The sequence below is a fragment of the Python bivittatus genome, unplaced genomic scaffold (genome assembly GCF_059951505.1).
Source record: "Python bivittatus isolate LINGU-HERP-01145 unplaced genomic scaffold, Pbiv_v1 ctg000050_np1212, whole genome shotgun sequence".
Taxonomy (NCBI): domain Eukaryota; kingdom Metazoa; phylum Chordata; class Lepidosauria; order Squamata; family Pythonidae; genus Python; species Python bivittatus.
The window spans coordinates 5,094,802-5,120,687 of NW_028277033.1; the positions used below are offsets into that span (position 1 = coordinate 5,094,802).

Genomic DNA, 25,886 nt, shown 5'->3' on the forward strand with positions numbered 1-25,886 from the left:
AGAAAAACCCTGCCTAATCCCCAGGAAGATACACACATATTCTGACAACAATACAAGCAGCCACTCGTTAACCCAAACCCCCCTAATCCCCCCACCACACCCCCTGCAATCCCCCCCTTCAGATCTCTATAAATACCCACAAAAGGGTCACATCACCCTGGGCACAGAGAGAACTGCTCCTGTCTGTGCTCCTGCCCTCTGAAGATGCCGGTCACAGATGCTGGCAAAACGTTAGGAAGCAAAACTTCCAGAACATGGCCACACAGCCTGGAAGACCCACACCAGCCATCGTATTCCAGCCATGAAAGCCTTCAAGAATATCGAAGCTCCTGTTTATGTAGATTTGCACACTAGAATTTCTAGAGGGATGGATGTGACTTTGTGTCTGTTAGGAACCAGGAGAATAATTTAATGAGTTAAATTATATGTCCTATTTTATCTTCATCGAACATAAATATAGCCAGTATGGTATAGTGTTGAAGATGCCAGACTAGGAGTGAGGTCACCCAGGTTCAAGTCCAGCAACAAAATCTCCCTAGGGGATTTTCAAGCTGTCCAGTCTCAACCCTAGAGCCAGTGTGGAGTATTGATGGATAATGAACTAGAAGGAGGGAGATCCAGATTCTGGTTGTCCCTTATCCACCAAAGCCAACAGAGTGACTTTGGACCAGTCATTCACTCTCATCCCTAGAGGAAGAAGTCTAAATCATCTGTCTACCAACCTTTCTTGCATCAGCATGGTAGATTATGATCCATAACCTTCAATGAGAGGTCTTTATCCTGCAGTAGATTGATTTGGGCTGGAAGCAACAATACTAAAGGAATGTTTGTTTATTAAAAATAAAGTTTTGCTCATGGAATACTGTATTTCATTAAATCACAGGATGTCACATTCACCATGAAGTATCTGACTGCATTGAATTTGCTTTCTTCCTCCGTACCTGTGAAGGGCAGCAAATTTATCTTATGATAGCTTGTTAGCATAAATTCTTATCTCCATCCTGTAGCTCAGAACGGCCAATGGTTCAGAGATGTTGCTAATGCTGAGCTATTGAACACTTACCTGATAAAACACCTTGGCAAAAGCTGAGGCTGAAACTTTGGCAGGCCTCCAAGAGAAAGGTATTCTCAGAGGAGGCAGCTCTTGGTCTGATAACAGGCGAAAGCATGTCATGCCAAATATTAATCTCTCATCCTCGCAACCTCCTCCCCCAAGAAACAGAACCCAATATATTTTTGGTTAGCTAGGAATCTGGTGCTTTATAATTATATCTGTTCGGTGGACGCTGAAGGTTGGTAACAAAACAATTTCACAATAGCTGCGCCCTTGCCAAGGTTCCTCGAATATGTCATTTGAGCAAAATAGCTCCTTTTCCATTATGCACATGTAGGAATCTTCTGATGTTTGGTTAAGTATCTCCTTTAGGTTGGGTTCCTCCTCCTCTTCCTCTAGATAGTTTGGCTCTGTTATAAACAGGAAGTTTTTAAACATCCCCTCCTCCCCCACCAAGCTTTTTGAATATTCCCAGTGGTAAATGTATCTAATTTTCAAGACTGCATTCCATCTGTCAGGGTGAGGAGAAGCCGGGAGGAAACACATTAGTAGTCCACACATGAACAAGTTATTAGTTTATTTGGTCTACGTGGAGTAGAGTGATTCAAGACTGATTTAAAATATTCATCCCCAATTACTGGTGTAACACAGTTCAAAGCGATGCAAATCTGAGCATTTGACTGAAAATTTAAAGGAAAATAGCTGCAAATGGTTTCCCTGTGTAATTAATGAAACATTTCTTTCTAATATAAATACTTTATATATGAAGGGATGGGGGAGGTTTAATGTTTGCCTCCTTTCCTTTCTCATGTGCCAATGCCCATTAAATATATGTTTTTGGTTTTTCGGAAATTTGTCTGAAGAAAGGACAACAGATCCCTTGATGGCCAGAATGTCTTCTATTCAAGCAAGGCCTTATGCATGGAATAATGCTGGATCACAATTGTCAAAGACATGATTGTAGGTCAGCAGATCTAGGAGGGGCACCCTCCAGCCAACTTGGGAATTTATTTATTTATTTATTTATTTATTTATTTATTTATTTATTTGTTTGTTTATTAAATTTATCCCCACCCATCACCTCCTAATGGGGGACTCTGGGTGGCTCACAACTCATTAAAACAATAAATAAATATACAATTACATAAAACCTAAAACCTAAAACCTGTACAAAACAATTACTAAAAAAGAAAGAGTCCAGGAAATCCTGGTGACACTGTTATGATTCCTGCAATGAAAGAAAGATGGGCTGCAACTGTATTAAAGAAAGAAAAGGATCGTATATATAAATAAACCATTAAATTAGCATTCCATGAAATGGTATTTGTTTATCATGTACTGTATCCTTAACCTGATAGCTTCAGTCCAATTCATAAGGCCCTTCAGCTCTTTTAAAGCTGTTCTTCTCCTCTGAAATAATGAACTTTGAATCTGGGGATTCAAATACAGTTCAGTCCCTCATCTGGTTGCTAGACTTCGGTTCCTCCCACACAGGTTCTTTTTCATGTCTTCGGCATACCTCTAGGACATTTCTCCTATCCTCATCCCAATGCTTTCAACCCTTTAGAAATGTTATCTCCATTTCTCGACTCCTTTTGGAGGGGTGAAGAAGCCCGCCTGGATTCCTCTCCAAAAGTTCAAACTTTTGGAAATGCCCAATTCAGACATTTGCAAAAAGCACAAAAGCTGCAGCACGTAGTCTCCATGTATCCCTTGCCTCCAAGAATTCAGTACTGACTGGACATGGCAAAGCAAAGCAGCATTTTGCTGCAAGGGAGTCCTAGCTCCATCACCAGTAGAAGTAAATATTCTGCTGGAAGTCAGGCAGCCTCCCTTTTCACATTTCCTGCCATTGTAGGAAAAGTTCTGAGGCCTTTGGGTAGAGCTGTGCACTGATCTGGATTCCAGGGGGAAAGAAGCATCCATGGATGAACATATCTCACCTGTTAACATTTCCTTAAATCAAGGAAGTCCTGTAGTCCAATACTCAGTGTATTGCTCATTGGCATTCAATCAGTAGTTTTTGTAAGTATTTAACATCATTCCTGCTTTGTGGCCCAAAGTGTGTTGTTGATGAAGCAATCCCCAAAAGTGTGTCTGAGAACACTTCAGATGTGCTTGAGAGCACACCTATCAACATCGACAATTTTTTTCAGGATGGACCTCCATCCTTTTCGAAGTCTGGTCCTGCAGCAAATCTCTGTACTGCAGTATAGCTGTATGTTAGGTGTGGTGACCAGCTCTGCTGGAGAAATAGGTGACCTCTCTACCAGTCCTCTCCTCCCAGTTAGAGAACCCATTAACCAATTAGAGCAAGAAGGGGCTGTGTGGTGCCAGATGTGTGAGTTCAGATTAAACCTTTCTCATTCTTGCTGTAGCCACCCTGGAAGCATCTACTGATGGCTCCTCTCCTCTCCCTTCCTCTCCAGCACATGATCCACGGATTCCCTTCTCCAGGGCTCTAAAGTGGAAATAAAATAGACTTAGTGATGTGGTAGTTTGGAAAGCTCATCTTTTTAGCTTCATCTGCTTGAGAAAGGAGGAGAAGGACCAAACAGCAAGTTAGTCTGAGATGAACCATTTTTTTCAGATCCAGTTTGGAAGGCATGGCTGCAGCATTCATGCCCACCAACTTCCTGGATGAACCCTTTTTTCAAAGGGCAGCAGAATTCTGAAAAGCTCTTATGGGTAGTCAGTTGAAATCATGTTTCATTTGAACTTCTTCCCCTTGTTCCTCCCAGGCTCAGTCTGTGTCTGCTTTTCCACCCCTCAAGACTTCTTCTCGGCACATTCATTTAATGCCAGTTTCATGCATGGGGAACAGTCTTAGCCAGTTGCTTGTCATCTGAGTTTGGGCCTGGCTATTCCCTTTGCATCCAGGATCTCCAAAGCTTGCTTGTTAGGGAGATTTGTGAGTGAGCCAAGCTCTCTTTAATAGTGTTCTGATGCATTAGAAACTATAATGATAACTGTGTTTTTTATCTGATATTTTGTGTACATATTGTAAACCAGTAGTCAGAAAGAGGAAGGGAGGTTGATGTTTTTCTTTGTCCATAAACTGCTCTTTAAGATTAATTTAAACCCACACCCCAGTCTACTGACCCCTTTGCTGTACAGCTACTTGCTAGAAGGTTAACTGACTTGTCTTGCTCTCAAGACCAGCACAACTTTCTAGAGAGGGTTCTTGCAAACACACCCTTCTTAGGCATTCCTCTGTCTCCTTGGTGGTTTTTACCCCCATGACTGCATGGGTGTGAAAAGAGGGTAGAAGGAGCCTTCCTATCCAATGGCACCAGCCCTGCCCGTTCTCCAGAGGGAATAATAATTAGGAAAGCAGGAAGTTCAGAGAGAAACATCAGCCTCCAAGGTTCCTTTGCACCAGGTGGAAGGACTGATAAGATGAGCATTGGACAATGGATCAGTGGCTGCATGCTCTTGGCCACCCAGCGTCTATCTGTAGACTGTGGGAGGAGATGGCTGGTTTGTTTGTGTTGCATACACCACCACTGCTTTCTAGTCTAGGGCCTAGATGTTGGACTCCGGTTTGTATCAGCTTTAGCTGGGTTGGAGATGAATAGGGATGATAGAAGCTGGAGACCAGCAGCTCATAAGAAGGATAGAAATAGTCCCCTGTGCTTTACTCTGTAAGCTGCTCAGAGAATTCGCTGTTACTGAGTTGCCTATAAATAGCATGCATAAAGAAATAAATATTACCGTGTTCTTGTGGGTTGATTGCTCACTGGAGCAAACACTAATACACATCTGAGTCTTTTTACAATGTGTTCTGCCTTCCTGCAGAAGAGAAAATCAAAACACAGAACAGAATAGGGTACACAGCTCAGTTTACTTTAGGTCTCTGCTTTCGTGAAAAACAAGGCTTCTGGATTTTACAGTTCCACGGAAACGCTTGTAATTAGGTCTTTAGTCTATTTCAGGGAAATGCTTGTAATTGTATGAGCACCTCCGAAGGGTGAATGGGACTTTCAGTGGCCAGGAGTTGGGACTTCAGTAGTCTGCATAGCTCCTTTCCCCCTTCCTTACGCCTAGCAGAAATTGAATAAATTAGACAAAATCAGAGAAATCTAGCATCATTTCTTAAGAACTGAATTTAGGTTACTGGTGTGGTACAGTTGTCACCATAGTCTCTAGGGTGAACAGAAGCATCATGGGAAATACTGTGGAGCAGCTGGCTCCTTTTAACTTGCATTATGACTTTGCTGCAGCTGGCAAATTGTCCTCTAGGTTCAACAATGTTCAGATATTTCTCCATTGTCACAATCAGCCTTGGAAGGAAGATTAGGAGAAGCCATTCCATGTGAATCAGCCTGTGTGGGATGTTGCTTCCCTGTTTCTCCAGTTGGGGAGGCCTGCTTGGAGGAGCCATGCTCTGGGGTCTTTGTTTAATTCCCAACTTGCCATCTGTTCAATTTCCTGGTTCAAAATGGCAGTACCATTCTCTCTCCTTTTGTGCATGTATGCCTGTGTGTGTGTGTGTGTGTGTGTGTGTGTGTAAAGCTAGTTGAAGGCTGCAGCTGAACTCTTCACAGCTGCCGTTTGCTGCCAGGCCTGTTGTTTCTTGGGAAATGGCTAATGATTCCAATGTTCAGGTAGGTGTGAGAACCAGAAAGGAAAAAGCAGTTTTTCTGTCATCAGAAATAACAAGGGAACAAGCTTCATGTTGTTCTTCTCAGAATAAAAATACTGGAGGACATGCTACAAGATGGCTTGTATTTTAAAGAATGTATTTCTCTTCTTTTCAAAAAACTGAGTTTTGTTTTTTTAAAGCATTCTGAAGGCTGGAAACCCATGTTTAGGGTCCTTGTTGACTCTTACAAATAAATGGCATTTTTGAAAAAGGTAAGTGCTATTAATGCTCAGATGATGTATTTTCTTAGACAGATGAGGGAAGAACCATGTTAATCTATGCAACACAGAGTCTGTAGCACCTTCAAGATGAATCAACATTATCTGGTTGCTCACAAAAGCTTAGGTCCTAATAAAGTTAGTTTGTCTTGAAGATGGTACCTGACTATATGTCTATCATGTACAGGACAAACTGTATACTGTTTTTTAGATATAAATATTAGAAACTATTACACTGACCAAAGCATGGGTTGGGTCTCTTGTGCACTGATACCTTCTTCTTATGTAAATTACATCTGAGGCCATTTTAGGAATTCTTGTGATATTTATTTATGTATTTATTTAGCAGATTTATATAGCCACCCATCTCACAGAATGTGACTCTGGGCCGGTGTACAACTACAGTGACAATTAAAACAGTATAGCAATAACTAAAACACTAAAGTACAAATAAAAAAAATAGGGAAAAAAAACAAAATAGGAGAATACCAATCAACTCATATAATACAACCGCCTTGCAGGCTCCCCTCAGGGTCCCCAAGATTGCTGGAATAACCACGTTAAGTACATTAAAAATATGCATAAAAGTACGGATGCATCCATCCACTGGTTGAAAGTCATGGTATCTAAACATTGGTCATTTTTACAGAATGTAGGTACAGGAGGCAGGCAAAACCTTTGCTAAATGAAGAGGGATACTACCCTTGGTGTCTTCTGGGGGAAACATGGGATGGGCCTTCTGCACAAATTCTGTGGCTGGCAGGGAGTGGAAACTCTCTGCGCACAAAACACATTGCCCCACATTGTTGACCTTGGAATGCTAAGCAGGGTCAAACTGATGAGAATTTGAATGGGAGATGTCCAGTAATCCCAAGGCTATGGGGAAGACTGGGAAAAAAATATCCTGGAAGAAAGCAATGGAAAACCACTTGCATATGGCTGCCAAGTCATGTCAGTCAAGTAATTAGGAGTGAACTTGACTTGAAGGAGAATCAGCTTCACCTACTCTTTTGAATAAGCATGAGTCCAAACAAGAAGGTCTATGCTTTGCTTTGCTTTGCTTTGCTTTGCTTTGCTTTGCTTTTCTTTTCTTTTCTTTTCTTTTCTTTTCTTTTCTTTTCTTTTCTTTTCTTTTCTTTTCTTTTCTTTCCCTTTCCCTTTCCCTTTTCCTTTCCCTTTCCCTTTCCCTTTCCCTTTCCCTTTCCCTTTCCTTTCCCTTTCCCTTTCCCTTTCCTTCCTTTCCTTTCCCTTCTTCCTTCCTTCCTTCCTTCCTTCCTTCCTTCCTTCCTTCCTTCCTTCCTTCCTTCCTTCCTTCCTTCCTTCCTTCCTTCCTTCTTTCTTTCTTTCTTTCTTTCTTTCTTTCTTTCTTTCTTTCTTTCTTTCTTTTTGGGGTGGGGGGAGGAGAAAAAGAAATAAGGGGAGGTCTTGGGCAAACAGTGTGGTCAAGTTTGTTAAGTCATTTGAGCCCCTTGGCTATCTTTCCTTGCTCGTGATGTCAATGGAGAGGTGTCTTTGCCTTTTCTATTTAGGCAAACTTCACATCTGAGAATATTGATACACTGAGCTGATTACCATTTCAGGTTCTGGGTTTAATGCAGTTGTTGCTGTTGTTGAACCTGTGATGGATTTAGATGTGTTTAGCTGAGTAGCTGTGGTTTTCTAGTGAGATACCAGAATGGCTGACTTGTCTGTAGGTAAACTTCTCCTAAACTGGAATCCTTCCATCAAAGAAGTTTGTCAACTGGATATTTTTGTCCTCTGTCACACTTTAAAATAACAATTGCCTGTAATTGCTGTGTGCAAAGTTAAAAGCACTCTCAAGTGCTTTGAAGGGTAATAATTTGAGTGTCAAAGTTACACTTATTGCATTGCACCAGAGAGAGCAAGAGTGTCTGAACAGTTAAAAACAAGCATGCCCAATCTTGCCTTAGCATTTATGCAGCTATGACTGATACTTTCATTTGAAAATTAAGACTGAGGCTCATACTTAGGTGGGTGGGTTAACTGCTGTTATGTAGCAAGAATCTACTGACAGAGACACTGAAATACTTTCAAATTCATCTGTTCATGCAGAGCTGGGCTTTCTTTTCTGGTCCTCTAGCCATGGGTGATTTTCAAAACAGTAAAAGTTGCCAAACTGGCTGATGAGTCCTCTGTATCAGCAGCTTCTGTTTTTGTGGATTTATCTGGGAGGCTTCCTCCTGCCTCTAGTCTCTTTCAAACACAAGCATAACAAATGCAGAAATGGTAATTTCAGCTCCCATCAAGCCTGTAGGTTTGCCTTAGCAGAAGCCTGATGCCACAGACTCAGATAATTTATGCACAGCAACTATTGTGAGAATGACACGGAATTGTCACGGAGCAGTAACAGTTGCCTTCTTGTGAATCAAAGGCCAAAGACTGTTAGAGATGCTTTTGAAGGTATTTTGGTTAGGAATGGGGCAAGATGTAGATATAATTTTATACTTGGGAGATTTATAATGCTGTGACCTTGCTCTAAAACCTGAAGTTCAGCATATAGAAAGTTTGCTTTGCTAACCATGTTCAAGCATAAATACCAGGTTCCTGGAACAATGGCTCTCATTTTAATTTTACTTTATGTGCCTCAGTTGAACATACCTTTGTCTTTATATTTATAAGTACCATTTAATGAATTTATTTGTTTGTTTGTTTGTTTGTTTGTTTGTTGGATTTCTCCCCCGCCGATCTCCCCCACAACAGGGGAGAGATACAACACAATAGATGCAACTTAACTTTTATCTTTTAAATGGCCAAGATTGAACAAATAAAAAGTTTTGTTTCCTTAAACTGTACAAGCTCTCTTAATTGACATTTGAAAGACATCATTTGTTTCCTTTGTAAGTTGTGTGTTTGTATTGGCAGTGTGTAACCCAAACACCCACAGCCTTTGTCATGTGAAAAATAAATCAAGAGCAGGATATTATTGAGTGAATGGCACTTATAGGCTTCCAGTTAAGAAATTACGAAGACTGCACTCACTTGTATGCCTAAAGAAGAGTTTAAGGCCATATTGTATAGATCGAGCACCTACCCCAACTTGGCTGAGCTGAAGAAACGGCTTGAATGGAAGGCAATCAGGAAATCCTAGGGGTGTAAGGTAGATGGGAAGCTGAAACTTGGAAGGCAACAACTACTTCCATATTGTTTCTCAGAAGGCTACATAGACGTGTTTACCTGTAGCTGAGTTTAACTCAAAAATATCTTTACATGCATGCCCATCATACTGAATTCCTTCCTGAGATGAATAAATCAGGTTCCTGCTTCTGCTGGCTTTAAAAAGATTCCCTCTGCTTTAATGGAAAGTACGTACTCTATCTGGTGCTGATGGATAGGTAACATTTACTGTAATTGGTTTATTTAAAATGGTTGCTTTTGCTTAATGTAGCACAATACAAATTGAATTGTTTGTATCATATAAGACAAAGCAGGAAGTTTATGATCAGGTAAAGAAATTCTAATGCCAGTTGCCACAAGTGAGTAATAGACGCACCCGGAATGGCAGAGCAAAGTCTGCTAGATTTAGAAGGAACGTGAAATTTGGCAGGATTTTTTAAAAAGAAACTTATTTTAAAAGCTATTTTGCTCTGGTTATTTTATTTTATTTTTGTACTTTATAATATAGGCTCTCTCTCTCGCTCTCTCTCTTTTTTTTTTTAGTGTTTTCTGACATGATTAACGATTCTTTCCCATAAGATTTGGTTCCCAGGCTGAGAAAGGTTCAGGAGACTTTATGTAAGACTGCTTGTTATCAGTGAAGAGTTTTGCTTTCTCCCTGAATCATACGAAGCCTCTTAAAAAAGAAAAGCAGAAGAAATCTACCGTGATGTACATAGGGAAGAATTGGCTCTGAATGGAAAACAGTCCAGTTGCTGGAATTATTTTAACCTCATCCTTTTCATCTCAATAAATCTTGCTAAAGAGAATTCTGTGGAAATCGGGTTTGGAAAAGAATCATTTTCTGTTTTCCACAGCTGCCAGAGAGACAGATATTTTCTAACATGAGCCAGAAGGCTATAAAGAAAAAATTAAACATCTTTTATTTAGCCCAGGTTAGAATAGAATTATTTTCCATAAGAATGGATATGGGATCTTTTAAAAACATCTTTCCCCAGGTGGCTTAGATTCAGCATCCTAAAAATATTTTAAAACTAGTTTCTAAACAGTTTAAATTGAAAACAGCAACAGTTGTAATGTACATCTGCTTCTACTGGACAGACATTTAAACCTTGTCTTATTACCAGGTTGATTTCCAATTTCTCTTTCTCTAAATTGGGATGCAACAATTTTCTGTAGTAGTGGTAGAAATGTACAGCTACAGGAAGCTTAGAAGGGATGTCTAAAATTTACCTTTTAAAATTAATAAATGTATACATAACCAAGAGTGCATGTCCGTTCTCTGTGCATCTTGGGTGAAAATTATGTCCCTGTTTTCCCTTTGTGCTTTGCATGTCTGTCATGATTTGTTTTGAAAGGAACTTGTTGTTGTTGTTGTTGTTGTTGTTGTTATTATTATTATTATTATTATTATTATTATTAAGGAATCATCTAACCAAAAAAGGGCAAAATTATTACGAGACAAAATGAAAAGGGTATAGGCCAAATATGATGTTGCCACGTCCTTTGTTTCTGCAACTTTATAAACAGCACCATATTTTCTTATCCCAAAGCATAGCTTGCAAGATTCAACTGTCTTACCACAAAGTTTACTGGGTTCCTCACAAACTCCTGAATTCTTTAAAATGTTGTCAGTAGTACAGTGGTACAGTGTTTGACTAGCTGGCCAGCCCAGTCATCCCCTCCCTGTTTAAATCTTCACTGACCTTTTCAGATCCCTGAAGATCACATTCAGTTCTTCACTTCACGGTACACTTCAATCTGTGTCCCATTCATCATTCCATTTGGAGCAATTCTGGGGCGGGGGGGAATGGGCAGAATTTGTTATAAGATGGGATTGGCAGAGCGCAGTCCTAGAACTTAGTCCATGCCTTTTGAAAACCACTGAAGAGGCAGAATCCATAGTTCCTGCTGATCTGCATTACCTGTTCTCTCCCCCCCCCCCCGCCTTTTGTCCTCTTCTGCCCAACATCCGCCTACTCAATATTCCTTTCATTTCCCTGAAGTAATGAAGTGTTCCAAGTAAACCACAGAGGATGTAAGAGAGAGAGCAAATGAAAGTAATGGAAGAGAGAAGAGGTTGCTTCAGGCAGGCCTGAGAAAGTTTCTGGGTTATAAACTGGCAGCCCTACTCAAAACAATGATTTATATGTCTAGGGAAATCTTCCTCAAAGCTTCAAGGTATTTGGGACAACGTTTTGGGAAGGTCTCAAAAGCTCCTCTCTTCTGAACATCACCTGTTCCCACAGTGCCAAATTAAACGTGTGCTGGCAAGCCCTTATTTAGGGCTTGGATGGGTGTCTCTCTGTATGCCAGGGAATTGGGTATTTAGTAATCTAGCAGATTATTTCTAGGCCTGTAGAATGCTGAAGGAATTTGCTATAACTTTTCCAGTCTTCAGAAAAGACTAATATAGAGCAGACTCAGTCAACATTACTTGTTGCCAGTAATATGAGGATTCACCTCCTAGAGTGTTTTGCTCCAGGTTCTTGACAAAGTTGGCCCTTTGAGTATGGAAATTAAGGAATAATTCCACTTTTACCCATTTTGCCATTGTTGTTGTTCCCTCCTAATTACGAGAATTAGGGTGCAAAGATTTAACTTCCCATTTCCTGCCAACTCGTTATGGAAACTTAGAAGACAATGACCTCATCTCCTATCTTTGAGTGGATAAATCAACATCAGTCTTTACAAGTTTGGCAAAATCTGGCACAACTGCTTCTGCAGAGCACCCAATAATTTTCCATTTTGAGTGTACTGTAGTAGCAATTGTGCAAAATTCAAGTGGTAAGGGATGTGAGGGAGTTTTCCAATTGAGTTTTCCATCCAGGAAGGGTTGGGTTTGAGGAGGGAAGCAAAAGTTGGGTGTGAGGAGGGAAGCAAAATAAAAAAATTAAAACCCACCCTGTTGCCAACATATTGCTAATTTAAAGCCATACTTTTTCAAGGTTCTTCCAAACAAATAAACCCAAATCTCTTTTTATAATGCTGAAACCAAGATAACCATAAATAATTGGCAGAACTGATGTTTGGCCTGGATACCTGTTGGAGGAGAGGAAGGCTGAGGTGTCTACTATAGACCCAGCCTAATAAATTCAAACAGAACCTGAGATTTTTCATGCTGTTCATTCCAAAACTGTCAACATCACCCAAACTTTGAAGAGATCCTCAAATATCTACATCTGTTGGTAGACTTGGGCAGTTCAGCGTTCTACATTTTGAGAGCGTAATGTTGATGTTGAATGTTACAAACATTTTTGTCCTTTTTGTATTTTTTTGAAATACAATGATTTTGTTTATCTCTATGATGTGAGTCAGTGCTTATCCCACTTTCTTTGCTCTTCCCTGCTCTGCTGATCCCACTCAACCCAATTACTGCCAGAATGTTGCCTTCTTTTATTACCGTAGTTAGAGAAACTAACTACCCACCTACGAAAACAATTCCTACGGCTCAGAATTTGGTAGATGGAGGATTTTTCTCCATGTGCTAGACCTGGACCTTTGTAATGATGCCTCAGAAACGGTCTTTCTCTTATGTGTATTGACAGTTGGATTTCCTTAGCCAAGTAACAACAACGCAAATATTTTGCCTATAATAGAAACTTACCATCTCCATAAACAAGAATATACATGAGCAAGTGGCTGGCTGTTTCAGTGCTCCCCCTGCTGGTTCAGGAAGCACATGTTGCCCCTGGCGTCCCCAGGTGGTTCTAGCACCTAGTCTTTGCCTAGGAAATTGCAGCTGAAAGGTTACATCCATACTGAAATATGAGTCATATATACCGTGCTGAGATGTGGACTTTCTGAAAGAGGGAAGACTAGATAAAGTTGCTTCCTTTCAGCAGGCAACGTTTGTCCGCTCAGCTTCAAATCAGTTTCACCCTTGTGAGTGATGTAATTATTCAGCTCTAATGATAGGCAAGGCAGAAAAGCAGAGAGCTGCATAGAACATGGGATTCTTATATACTGAATTTAAGATTGCCAGTCTGCTCGTTTATCTGGGAGTAAAACATCTTGAATATTGACAGATTTCAGAATCAAAATGGGTAAAGCTCCTGGGCAGTACCTGATGGGGCAAGATTAAAGTTCTTTGTTAATTTTTAGCTTGTTTGTTTATTCTACTCTGTGGCAATTTTTTTTAAAAAAAATAATGTTGCATGATAACTGATGTAAAGTTTAAGCTGTAGTGATCACATACAGGCTTGTGGGAAAAGCCTTGATGGAAGGAGAAAGAGGGGCATTTAAAAAGGAAATGAATGTTGCGTTTGAAAGTGCAACAGACACCGTGCAGCTTGCAAAGCAAAGGTGTTACATGGGCCCACCGAAGTACACCTATCACTGCTTGCACCGCTGCATTCTGGACCAGTTGACGCTTCTGGGTGGCCTTCAAGGATAGCCCCATATAGAGCATGCTACAGTAGTCAAGCTGCAAGGTGACTAGGGCACAAACGACTATCTGAAGAGTGGTCTTGGTCTCCTCCTCCCTCAAGTTGTACATCTTTACATACAAACTCTGCAACAGTTTGTACGATATAGTGGTAGGTGAGACTTGCAGTATTTTTCTGCAGAGCATCCTATGGTTGGTGCTTGAGGGAGGGAAGCACTCGGTAGAATGAGCATAGGAAGAAAGCCAGTTCAAAACATTCTAAACAATAGTAGACTATTCTTGGTTTTAATGGGATAAGTCCTGGGTTCAGGCTCTAGACAAGTCCTCCTGAAGAAGAATAGGATAACTCTGTGCTTGAGAACAATCCTTTTATATAGCATTGCAGATAACAATCCTTTTTTCTGGCCCCAACAATTCTGTTAAAGAACTCTCAGATAGCAGGGTAGGAAATGACTGTATTTTGGGGAACTGGTATAATCTTAGAAACAACTGTTGATGTTCATAAAAATCTAGATGGTGGACCATCACTCTTTAGAGAGCCATTCTTTATTGCATGCCCTGGAAACCTATTAAATATTCCAGCATAACTTCACGGACAATTGAAAATTAATAAACATTTTTGTGGTATTCTTCCACTTCGTACCTATAAAAAGAGGTCTGTTTTCAGTGCTGCTGAAAAAACACATAAATAATTTATTGGCTGGAAATGTTCTCTTTGTCCTCTTGATTAGATTTCTCCAAATAACTTTAGCCTGGAACATCATAGTGATTTTAGGAAATCTGTACACTTTGTCTTGGTCCCAGTGGGAAAGCATTTTGCAGGCATTTCATCCATTCCATTTGATATGGAAGAAAGAACCATATTTCATTTAGATTCACTCAGAACCTTGCTTCCGTAGACTGTCCTCACAATAGCAAAAATCTTGTAATTATATCATTCCCCAAACTTAAAACAATAACAAAGTTGTAAAATATCACAAAAACTCTATTTCTGTGCTTCTATTTCTGAAGACAGAATTATGGGGACCACCTGAAATTCTAAGGGGAATGTATTATCCAGAATGTTCCTTCTCTCGGTGGCTGATAAGGAAGCTTTTCAACCAGAGACTCTCCAGCAGATCTTAATGTCTGAACAAGTTTGTAATAAAACAAGTTCCTCAAAAAAACACCTGAACCATGTAGGGTTTAAAAGTTTTTAAAAAAACAAAAAAACAACCTTGAATTGAGCATGGAAACCAACTGATACCCACTGTAGATCTTTCAATCTATATAAATTGTGATTTCAATATTAGGATAAAAGACAAATTTAGCATCCTAATTCAATATTAGAATTCAAGTTTGTATACCACTTTTCCAATTTCTCATACTACAGGCCCATGGCAGAATGTTGCAAGGAATGTAGTGGCCACAAGAGAAAGAAGTGATCTTTTTCCAAGATTTTATTGCTCTCAGAAATAAAGCTGGAGATAAAACAGCTATAGAGAGGGTCTTATAGAAAGGTGGCCCTGGGACTTTGTTCTGACCAATCAAGCTGGACTGTGTTGTTGTCTTTTTTTGAGGGGGGGGGGGAGAAAGAAAAGTAAAGAAAGCAAGATGTTGGCCACACACAATCAAAATCCCATTCTATGTTCGCTGCACGCACCATGCACATAAAAAGGAATGGGGTTTGGTCAGGTAGTTGTGGCTCCCATCTTGACTTCTGGAGAGACCTCCTCCTCCCTCAGATGCCTATTATCAGGACTTTGGAGCTTGATATTGTATATCCTGCTTTGCAATGTAACTTGGAAGATGCAGGTGTTTCATTTCTGTTCTTCATTGCAGGAAAATAGATCCTGTTATGTGAAGTCTCAGAAGGTCTAGGCGGTACTGCTCCTGGAGAGGAGATGCTTATGGGACACTCAGGTAAGGTATTGATCTTTGATCAGTATGGCTCTTAATATTGTAGATGTATAGCCTGCTTTGTCAAGGATCAGAACATTAACTTATCGCCTACTTGCTTTGCTAGCCTTATCCTCCAGTAGGATAAAGCCACTTCCTTCAGGGAGGAAGCAATGGAAGCAAAACACTGGGGTCAGAGGAAGGTTCCTTTGGGGTCCTGCGTCAGGCATAAGATGTGCTGGGCAGAGACTGCCTGCTCTTATTTCAGAAACAAAGAGGAGCTGCTGCTTCCATAACCTATGGTTATGTATATGTATAAACTTTATACTTGGCCATTGGCTTTCCCTCCATGATTATAAGCTGTTATCCATGGCTCTTTTTTTAAAAAATGGAACAGTGTGATTCGTTGGAAATGATAAAGGAAACTTTGCAACCTCATTTCTAGGCACACAATAGAGGAATGGAAAGGAATTAGAGTAAAAGCCTACAGCTCACCACAGCTCGTAAGCATAATGAGAAACTACGGTTAAGTTACGTTTACTTGAGTAAACCTTGGCCGAGTTTCAGTGTGGTCCTCATTTTCTCTTAGGCTCCTTTCCCAGAATTATCTGCTAAGTTAGTGGTTGCTCTCTGGTGTGATTGTTATTGTTGCTAGATGAATGTGCCTAAATTCTGCCTGATTACCCTTTGCTCAGTGTGTGAGCTGTGGTACTGAGGACCTCCTGCAACCTATCCAGAACTGAACCACAAAATTCTTGTTACAATCAGTCAAGTTAAAAGTAGCAACTGACACATGGAAAGCGACCTTACATTGCGCAGACTCTTTCTCCAGAATCCAGCCAAATGTTACCTACTCTGAGTAGGGCTGTTGGTTGTGTCATCTGCTACCTGATGCTTTCAACTGGAGGTGCTAAGAATTAAACTAGAGCACGGCTGAATGTGAATCTTGTCTTTGGCCCCTTTTGTATGTTGCAAATTGGTTGATGAGCTTCAGAGGTTTTTGAAGAAAATGCTTGCTGTCGGAGATGATAGAAGCTATTGATTCCTGCTATGCTCTCTGAACTGGGTTCTGATTGTCCAGACAAAGCTTTAATGTTTGACTGGCGTTTACCTGCTGGTTTGTCTTTTACCTGTTGCTGTAGTCATTTATTTTGCTTTAGGAGAAAAATATTCTGTAGTCCAAACTGTTGATTTCTAGAATAAAAGACCATTGAGGAAATCTTAAAAGATGCCATTATTGGAAATGAAGGGAGAATGACCTCCGATCCAATTGTCCTGACTGACAACTCTTCCACTCAAGATAATGTGGTAGCCCTCCACATTTGTCTGCAAGAGAATAAGATAAAGACATGGGATGACCCCTTGTTTGTCCAATAACATTATGGAGATTCTGTGTAGTATAATAGTTAAGGTGTTGGCCTGAGAAGACCCACGTTCAAGTCTACCCTCAGCAATAAAAGCTAACTGTGACTTTGGGCCAGTTGTTCTCTCCCAGCCCAATCTACCTCATAGGGGGAAAATGTGCATTGCCTTGAACTCCTCAGCAAAAGTCAGGATAAACAAATAAAACAAACAAATGGGTAAAACATGCTTGCGGTGACACTAGAGGTGAAGTGAATGTGTGCGTACTTTTGTATGGAGATGGCACTTGCTTTTGGATGAATTTGCAGCAAATGTTAAGTGGAATGTACAATGCAATGAAGAGCATGGGTCTGAACTTTAAGAACTATAAATGCATCACAGAGCAAAGTACTCGTGTTTGACAGGAAAAATGGAGTGAAGAATTGCAAGGTATGTACTAAAGGTGAACTATTAGAGGAGATGAATGTCTGTATCTTGGTAAAACATTTACTAAAGATGGGAAGATAGGTAGAGAAATGTGGGAATGTGTATCTGGTAAAGTTTCTATGGAACAATGATAATGATTTGGGGTCCATAATTTATTTTGTTTCCCAAAGTCAGTTTTTCAAGGGTTCCTTTTGGTGGCGGTGTGGGGAGACACTGTAGCAGACAACATTAGAAGAGAGAGAACCTGAAATGTGGGTTGTTTAGTTATCAGCGAAGGCAGAAAAAGGCAAAGTGAAGAGGTATGTCCTTTTCATGAATGTTATTCTGATGATTGCAAGGTGACTCCTGCAGTCAGTTGCAAAGTCTTCACCAGGCCCTGTTCTGATACTTCCATGTTGTTCTTTGTAACTATGAGGTAACCCACATGCTTAAACAAGTCATTACTACCACCAAAGTGGTATATTTCCTCTCCACAGGCTCCGGAATACATACTATAATTGATTCCAGATCTGCATGCCATGACTTGAGTTTATGTCATGCCTTGAGTTTATATCCTGTGCTGCCATTGCTGGGAGTCAGAGCCACAAATAGAACAATATCAGGAAGACACCCAAAAAATGGTGAGCTCTGTGCTTCTTTTATGCTGTGGCCTTGTGCAAACTAATGCTCTGAAGCTTCAGGCTATCCCGCCCTAGCAGTTAGCTCCAAGCGGTTTGTCAAATTATTTGTTTAAAAAGAAAAAAAAATCACTGATTTCATTTAAATTGGGAAAGGAGCAGAGAAGTAACAGTTTTACATGCTTTCATTGGTAACGCTGGAATGGATGTTAGTCATCTGTGTCACTGTTGCAATACATTCTAGTTTCTTTCATAGATTTAACCTCGGTAAGTAGCAGTACTAACAGGTCTCAGCTGATCTAGAAAGCAAACAAGGTTGAACCTAGTTCATTCTTGGAAGGTAGACTGTCAGGAAGGAGTCTTGGCTGATCTAGAAAGTTGAAGAATTTCCCAGAAGAAGACATGGATGCAGTCACTCAAAGCTGAGCTTAACTTGAGGGAGTCTTTATCTTTGCATAGACTCAAGCATTTCCCTTCGGTTCCCTTTTTTTTTTTAACTTTTAAACAAGAAAACTAACAAAAACTAATATAAAGCAAGGAAGAAAAAAGAAAAAGAAAGAAATCAAAGCAAAAAGTGCAAGAAAAGAAAAGAAAAAAGTTGAAGAAAAATAGAAAAGAAAGAGAAAAAAATATAAAGTGGCTTCCGATACTATTCACAGCAATTTTAAGTACAAGTGTATTTTAACCTCTCTCTCTAAAGTTACCTTCTGTTCCCTGTTTTTAATCACCCAAACCTGCTTGTGCTACTTACCATCCAAACGCCAAGACCCGCCACATCACCCATTTTTAAACTGTCCTCTTGAGCGCATTAGCTTCATTGCTGTACCTGAATATGGTTGACGGGAGAGTAAGGAAGTTCTCAGTGTCTGGATTCCTGCAGGCACAGTCAAGACTGCTGTTGACAGATTGCTGTTGATCAGATCCTGCCTGGATACCTTTGCTCTTGCCTCTGCTTAGGAAATTTCTGTTAGAGCCCAGAATAGTTCTATCCAAGGAAAGTTTTCTCTAATTTGCAGTTTTTAACATGCTTTGATGCAATGATCTCTCTCTCTCTCTCTCTCAAAATCAAACAGTCTGGGGTGATTTCCTCTCTTCTGCCAGTTTGTACTGAAGCAAGCACACGTTATATAATTGCCGTAAAGTAACTTGCAATGCCTTATATGCATAGAAGTCAGATACACTTGAGAGTCTTGGGCTGAAGGCCTAAAGGGAACTAAATAACTTCTTCACCCTGCAGTATTTTTTCAGCCATGTCTTCTTCTTAAGGTGGTTATGCGGAATTCCACTAGACTTCGGCAATAGTAAGGATGGAATCCTCAAATCCAGTTGCTTCCACGTTACTGAGACAGTTGTGGGGCATATCTCAGAAATATTGCAGTGCTGATAATTGAACCAGTTTGATGGAGTGGACATCACCTGCAAAACAGGGACTCCTAATTAAGTCTGAGAATAAAAGAAGAACAAGCAAGAATGAGTATAATTCCCATCTGCTTGTATTCAGAGATATACTGCCCTGAATGCAGAGGTCCTATTCAGCTGTCTTCTTTTCTTTTTCAAAAATCCATTAATGGACTTACCATTCTTTCATTTAAAAGCTTTTTAGAATCCCTCTTCTAACCATGCATTTTCCAAATTAGTGACATGTTGTGAAGTTTATTGGTGTCCTTGGGTTGCTCACATGCTTTCCTCACAGATTGGCTCCAGGAGGAAAATAGGTTATTGATAGTTCCTTGAAGGATGAACTGAACATGCTGAAATACTTTTTTAAAGCTATCTTCGCTGATATAAAGTCACCTTGTTCTTTTCTAAGTGATAAGCATAACTTGCTTTGCTTATCAAAGTATGTTGGATGCATCAGCTTGGAAAGTGTGGTTTATTCAGACTAGAATTCAACATGTATTGACTACACTTAGTTTAAATGTTTTTTTTTTTTAAGACAAATGGAGATACAGACTTCTGAACTCTCAAAAAGATAGCATTTCCTCCCTCTTTATTTATTTACCAGGTTTATTACCAGCCACAATTCTAGGACCCTTACTGGTTTACAGTAATGAAAAATTAAAAAAAAGAATCCACAGTTGCAAATGCATAGTTATAAAATAGTTTTAAAAAACATAATAAAGTCATTCATTCTGGGCCTCATGCATCGCCACAGATCCTCTGGAACAGCCCTGTTTTCAATAGTTTCTGGTAAGGCAAAACTGTAGGGACCAACTCCAGCTGGGAGGCTCTTCCAAATTAGGGGTGCTACAATATGAAATGAACCTTCATGGTATGACCTTGAAGAAATGGGGACTCTCCACAGTTGAGTAGAAGGACTGAAGAAGACAGTCCTGGAGATCCTTTGGATCTGTGCCTTGAACTGGAAGCAAATTGGAAGCCAGTGCAGGGTTCAGAGCACAGCTGTAATATATACCCAGAGGTGAATGCTAGCCAATAAACAGCCTGTTGCATTCTGGGATAACTAAAGCTTCCAGATGGTCTTCAAGAGCAGCCTCACATAGAGTGCACTGCAGTCCATATCCCTCCAATTTTGCTTTGAATATCTGTAAAATAGAATATTTAGAGGTAAGGAAAAATATGTACTCATAAAATCTCTTACTGGTCCTAACCCTTCAGTAGTTCATTGTTGCCAAATGTCATCATGAGTAACATTCAGTAATCTGATGTGATGGCTGTCATCTTGAGAACTGCAGTCATGCTAACAGAAGATGATCACTCACAGGAGATTAGCGAGAGAGCCATTTTTCCCCAAGTCTTGCCGTTTCTATACGAAATCCCCAAGTTAAATTAGATGACACCATTGTTGCGTGCCTGGCAAAACAAATGTGGGTATGAAGTCAGGCTGCTAATGAGCAGTGTTCCTGTATGTATCTCAACATCCTTCCGTCAATATCAAACAAAAAGATATGCATCTTCACTTCGTTTATACAAGCACACTTTGAGCATCCTATAGGATTGTCTATGGCAAATTGGTAGGACTACATAATGCCAATGAAAACCACTCAGACATTGTCTTTGTACACCTTTGTGGCTCCATTCTGCCACTCTTCACTGGTTGAAATCCTACTCTTGGCTATTTAACAAATCTCATCTGTTTTCTTTCTTGAACTGCAAACATTCCAGCTTCATCCTATGAATACGGACTTGAAATGGCCTTGAAAAGGGATCCGGCTGCTGTGCCAGACACACAACAATGATGTTATTTCAGTGTAGCATTCCAGTGAATCTGTGCACATAACCATTTTCCCATGCCCCATTTCCAAGTGCTTTGAATCTTTGGGGTGGGGAGGGGGGAAGCAATGTTTGGTAAGGGTGGCCTGGGAATTTTCTGGAAGCAAATCTTCTGAAATAAGAAGCAGTTAGGGGTACTCTAGACATTGTCCAGCCCCCAAATGGCCTCTTCACAGTTGCCTAGAACGTTTTGTTTCTGGAAAAGAATATTTATTTATTTGAAAATGTATATGCTGCAAATATTTTAAAAGACTCTGGGTGGATCACAATGAATACCCACCCTAATATATTTATATAGGTGTACTCCCAAATCAGCACCCATTGCATTGCAGCCTGCAACTAAAATATTGTAAGTTCCAAGATCTAAGTTGAGAAATCTTGTTTCATTGCATTGAAAATAGTGTTTACCCTTGCCTTCTTTTGAACTGCTAGTTTTCCCTGTGCAAAAGTTTGATTTGCTTTTTAAAATGAAGTTGCATTCAAGATGGATGGGTGGGTGGACAGACAGACAGACAGACAGAAAGACAGATCGATTTCAGCCCATGACCAGAGATGTTTAAAAAATTACAAACACAACAACAAACAACAAAATGGATAAAAGAAATTATAAAATTTAAAATACAGAAGCAGAACTGAAATTAAACCGGTGGACCAACCTTTATTTGCATTCAGATGATACCATTCCTGAAAGAAGCTATTTGTTTGAATCACAAATTATTTTTCTCTAAATTTGAGTCTGCTAAGAGATTTTTTTTTTAAGTTAAAAATATTTTTTTAGCCTCTGCCTTAAGTGCTTCCTCTTCCTTCCTCTTCTCTCTAACACATTTAGCCACACTCAGCGTTGCAGCTCAGGCTGCTTTCTGTGGGGCGCTGACAACACATGAAGACATTTCTTTCCATAGGCTGTCAGTGTCAATATATAGCCATGATCCTGGCCGAATCTTATTCAGTCTCCTTTTCTAGGTGTTGATTTAAATCAGTTCTTTTTCTTTGCTTTAATCTAGCTCTGAGATGTCACATTTCTTCTGGTTATTCTGATTAAAGACTTATGAAAAGGCAAGAGACGCTAGGTCATTTAAACATAGATCTATGTTAAAAAGAGAAGAATGTTACGGACATATTCAGGAAGAGTGATCTGCAAAATTAGTAGTCAAAACCTACTTGGCATAAAGCATGTCTACAATTTTCGTCACATGACTGTCTTGAGGGATCCTTTGGCTTAGCCACACCATCAGCTGAGAAGACACACCAGCACTTTCCTCATTACAATATTAAGGCATGTTGCAATATCTCTTGTGTTACAGGTAGAGTTCTCTCTCCATCTACCCAACTTGGGTAGACAAATATTTTCTATTCAGCAGTGACTGAATTGCACAATGAGAAACATGGGTATGCTTCATTAATAAAATCTTATGCCTAATGAAAGTCTCATTGCCAGCTGGTGTAAATTCTTGAAATCACTATATTTGCAAACATTTCCTTAATTTCCTGAATTTATCCTTTTAATCACATTATTTTTATATAGTCAGTTCTTGCTTTGCTATTTTGGGGTGTGTGAGAAGGGACTATGTGAGATACTGAAACTGCACCTTTACCCACTAGAAATCTTGTTCAGTAACTTTTCTAAGAGTGGCTCACACATTCTCTCTCTCTCTCTCGCTCTGTCTCTCTCTCTCAGCCATGGCAATTAGAAATGTGTCGTTTTCAAATTGAAATAAATTATCCGTAGGATATTGGATGGTGCACCTGATGCAGTCTTTTCCCCAAAGTTTTGTTCTCCTTTAAAAAATGCTTTTGCATGAGACTTGAGATACATATTCTGAGCTTATTGCCTAACAAATAGGCTTTAAATCACAGCTACATTTCAGGCTTGGAAATTCTTGCCATGGATTTGCAGACAGTTTTTCACCAGATTAACCTTCTAGATGATCTGTAATAAGCATGATATGGAATATGTGTTTCTTTTTTTCCCCTTTTGTTTTTAACTATTTCTCATGCCACGCTGATTTTCATTCTACTGTAATTGATAGAAGTATATACTTGTTAAGGATGGACTGTATATTTTCTATAAAAGTATATGTTGTTGTTGCTGCTTTTACATTTGAGCCAAAACTGTGTTACAAAATGGGGAAACTTGTGATTAGCTCATTTCTGATCTGCACATTATCCTGGGAATATGAATCAGATCAATTTGTACAGGAAGTGCCTAGGATCTAAAGAAGCATGGGGAAGATCACACAATAAGTCTAGAGCTGAGTGAACAGTATAAATTGGTAATGGTGTAACTCCAAGTGGATTCATAACTTAAAATAAAAGGACCAAAAAGGAAAAAAATCATAGATATGATAATCAAACTAATAAAAAAAGAAATATTAAGTTAGTTTGATGGTCACATCTATGGTTCATTCAGACATAAGTGATCAATTAGCTCCTGGAATTACAAGAGTAATTGATGTACTGTAAAGTATTGATAAATATTTTAGAAGCAGGAACATAATCCTGCTTATTGCATTTTATCTGCAGCCATGAACTGCTACTAGATAAGCCTTTTATGTTATTTAAATGATTGCATGGCATTCTGAATATTAGGTGGCCTGTTATAGGTTGGGAGTGACTTGGCAGAAAGTCAAAGGAAGATCTGATAATGTGTTTACTTTTCCTTCTCCACATACAGAGATTAGAGGTTTTACAATAACCATTATACCTTTGGCCATGACACTCTTTCCCTATCTCAATTCATCAGATACCATCTAATGGCCAATGCCACTATTAAATATGTATTGAAATAATTATTCAGGAGAAGGAAAAAAAATTGTGTGTGTGTGTGTGTGTGTCAGTGGAAGAAATGATAGATTTCTCCAAAATAAAAACATTACAATCTTTATGAACATTGCAATCTTTTTTCTTGAAGGTGTGGCATTGCATCACTGTGGAGAACTTCATCTTCTTGACAGTAGGAACAGAACAAATTAGACAGAATAAGGAAATGTTCAGATTTAGTCAGATTTCATTTATGCCAGGCATAGTTTTATGCTGAATTGTGCCAGTCCTCTGTATGTGTCTGCAGAGAATATATATACCCCTGAATATATCTCAAACTGAGTGCCACTAGTGCCAAACCATTGTCTGGGATGGCTATGGATTGTAATGGACCAGATGGGGCTATACATTGAAGCATCATCCAGATAAAATGAATCTACATTTGGTAGATTCCAGCTCATTTTGAGCAGAACTGCGTTCCTCCTTGGAAGTCCCAATTTGGACTTCAGGGTTTCTGATGCAGCTTTTTCCTTGAAGCTATTCTATGGTAGCTTAACCCAGGCTTGCAATCCAGATGTTCTGAGAGCATTTCAACCTAACTGTTGAAAATATGCAGAGATTGCAACGAATGCAAAATACCAGCAATGTGTTTACAAAATGGCAACGGTGAGATCTCTTGCAACTTCTGAACAATCTTCAGTGATCCCTGGTCTATTTTCAGAATGGATTTTTAAAGCTGTAAACAGAAGCTAAGGACCGTGTCCTTATACAAGTCTGCTCCATCATCAAAAGAAATAATATCCAGAGCTTCTTTGGAATTCACTCCCAAAGGAAGTTTGCCAAATACCAGTTCTGTTTTCTTGATGCCAACTGGAAGGATTTTTATTTGCCTGGTTTCAAATGATTTCCTGCTGCCTTTTGCCCAGTGTTATTGTCCTGAACATATTTCTATTCATTGTTGAGTCTTTGGGTAAACCTCTTGTAGGGCTTCAGCTGAATGGTGGCTAACAAGTGACTTGGATTATCAAAACAGAAATATTTAACCAGCATGGTGACTGTATTTGCAAGCTACCTACTTAAAGCTATTGACATGGATGCAACATGTGGTTGATTCTTCCTGGGTGAAATTACTTGACTTCCCTGTCAGCTCGTTTTGTCTTGGCACTCAGATCACTGGGCTGCACATTTGCTTGGCTAACATCAGAAGGATTTTTTCTGTTTTGCTTTCCATTGAAGTTCCTAAATAAGTCATAAGCATGGCTTTCTATAATTTAAGTTCCTTTTTCCCAGGACAAAAGAGGAGAGAGATGCATAGGTACAAGTGTATGGGATGCAGAGTGTACCCAGTGTGTTTTGCAACAACAACCAAGTTTAAAAGCAAAGTAAAAACCTGTTTCTGAATGGATAGGATTGTCTGGGCAGTTAGGCCACACAGCTTGCATATGGGGTGAGGAGGCATGCCTTCCCTGAAATTGAAACTCAGAGGACACAACTTTCATTTCTCTCTTCTCCATATAAGCTACAGGCTTATCACACAGCTGGTTCAGTCTGCATGGAATATATAGTGAATTCCTCTAAGATTGTATAGGAATCAAGGCGGTTTGCATCCACGGTTGTTTGACAGTGCCAGAGAACTTTTTGTGTTTGTTCATTTTCGAGCAGATTGCCAATATGCTGCAGAACTTTTTGCAAAGTGTTGAGCTGCGCAGTTTCCAAAATAGAGAACTTGAGCTGCTGAATCATGACAGGTCTTTGGTCGGGAGCAAAGGTAGCTAGGAGGAATCTCTGCTTTAGGGTCTCTTCAACTGACCTCCTTCAGTGGGTGTTACCCACTGAATTTCGGAGTCTGTTCCGTGTCTTGAAAGGAGCTGTAGAAACTAAAGAGATCCTGCACTTCAGTCTCCAGAATGGCTCAGTAGCAGGTCCTGGGAAACGGCTCAGTTGCTTTAAAGAGCTGCAGACAAGGGCAGCGTACATAGAACCATGAACTTCAGAGAACGTTTGGAGATCAAATGGAAGCCCTGCAGAGCCCTCTAGTCATAACCTCCAGGATGCGCATAACCTGCTCTTTAAAAAAGCAACCTGCTGTTCTGTATCATAGGTAGCCCATTTTTCAACCATGGGTAGTACTTGTATGGGAGACCACTAGCACATTCTAGGGGTGTAGGCT

General features: G+C 39.8%; 1 protein-coding gene across 11 annotated transcripts in view; it reads left to right on the forward strand.

The window, feature by feature from the left end:
* The window catches only part of ZMIZ1 (zinc finger MIZ-type containing 1), a 405,624-nt gene that overhangs the window by 162,860 nt on the left and 216,878 nt on the right, over positions 1–25,886 (forward strand). For 9 of the 11 annotated variants that reach the window (XM_088129052.1, XM_088129104.1, XM_088129038.1 and 6 more), the window contains one exon: positions 15,261–15,341. The exons of 1 other annotated variant lie outside the window; for it this stretch is intronic. The gene's annotated coding sequence lies outside the window, so the exon portion shown is untranslated. Of the gene's footprint in view, positions 1–1,980; positions 2,019–15,260; positions 15,342–25,886 lie in introns of those variants that run through there. One more of the 11 variants, XM_088129071.1, reaches the window with a different exon arrangement.